The sequence below is a fragment of the Euprymna scolopes genome, chromosome 2 (assembly GCF_053919585.1).
Source record: "Euprymna scolopes isolate OS-2025 chromosome 2, ASM5391958v1, whole genome shotgun sequence".
Classification (NCBI taxonomy): Eukaryota; Metazoa; Mollusca; class Cephalopoda; order Sepiida; family Sepiolidae; genus Euprymna; species Euprymna scolopes.
Window position 1 is genome coordinate 41,115,161 of NC_136483.1, and position 1,471 is coordinate 41,116,631.

Genomic DNA, 1,471 nt, shown 5'->3' on the forward strand with positions numbered 1-1,471 from the left:
TCCGTATCATTCATTATGGTTAAGTGGCAGTTGTAGTCATTAATAATCCATATCATTCATTATGGTTAAGTGGCAGTTTTAGTCATTTAGAACTGCTTTTAAGCTTCACCGTTCACTCATTTTTGGACCAAATTTAAAACAACTATAACAGTTTATAAATCACCTTCTCAGCTATATTGCGAAAACAAAAGTTCAATTTTCGTTCAGTAAAACAAAAGTTATGATAAATTTACTGGTGTTCAAAATCCTAAAAAAATGTAAGGAGGTGAACAACGTTTTGTATGACTGATTTCCATAGCAACCACGTCGCTTCAGTGACTACTATTGCTACCAATTCACCGTTCTCACAAAAAGAAAAATAACAAGTGAAACAGAGAGAATGAAAGCATGAAAGAGAGATAATTGGGGGGGGGGTATTGAAAGCAGACGAGGTCGTACATTGTTATTACATATGTGTATTTTATGTTTATTGGGGCAAAAAAATAAGACTGAAATTAAACAAAGAACAAGTTAATTTACTAGAAGCTTGGAAAAATCATGGATTACAATAGAAAAATGCGAGCATGAAAAAAAGTAATATTTTAAGTTTTAATTCTTGTTTCTCAACACACAAGATTTTTTTTCTGTTGAGAAATTGCTGCTTGTTATGATCGGGTACTTGGCACCATATTCTGTGTTTATGTCATCAATTCTCTTGTCAAATTCGATATAAGGTATAATACAAGGAAACTGATCAAAAGGTAGACAGATGTGTAGCAGACGAAATTGCAACATACATTATGAGGAGCGAATTCTCGCAGCTGGAGATTTTGAATACATTTCCTTCCTGGCTTGTCCAATCAGAAGCCAGCTCTCAGTCACGTGACTGAGCTTATAAAAGGTTAAATTGGCAACACCTTCTCTCTCTTTCTTGTTAGATCTTAGATTGACAACAACTTCATATGGAACGTACCTATTGGCCTCAACTTCTCTCTTGAGACTGAACAAGTCAACACCCGGCCTTCGGGCTCGGGGTTCGACTAAAATGTGAATTAAAATAAGTCAACATAGCTACCTCTGCACATGACCTTCAATGCAGTACACACACGAACGCTCTTTCTCCTCCTAAAGTACTGTCTCAAACCTTTCGTGATGCATGTTTCCACTACCACTTTAGACACAAACATACATGAACTCTGTCTCTTTCAACAGGCCTGTCTAATCTTTAATCTATGTTTCCACACAGGAATACTTTCCATGACTAACCTGTTTCCTCAAACCTTACTAATAAAGATGATCAATAAAGCTGTTATTTAATGTTAGAATGAGATTTCTTGTCTATATTTTAGTGACTCCCAACGTTATGGCGAACATGCAACATTCGTCCACACCTTCTCCTACATGCAGCTTTCAGTGGCTTTGTTTGATTATCTTCGTTTTTCTCAGCCCCTTAAAAAACAAAAAAAACAACAAAAAAAACAAAAAAACAACA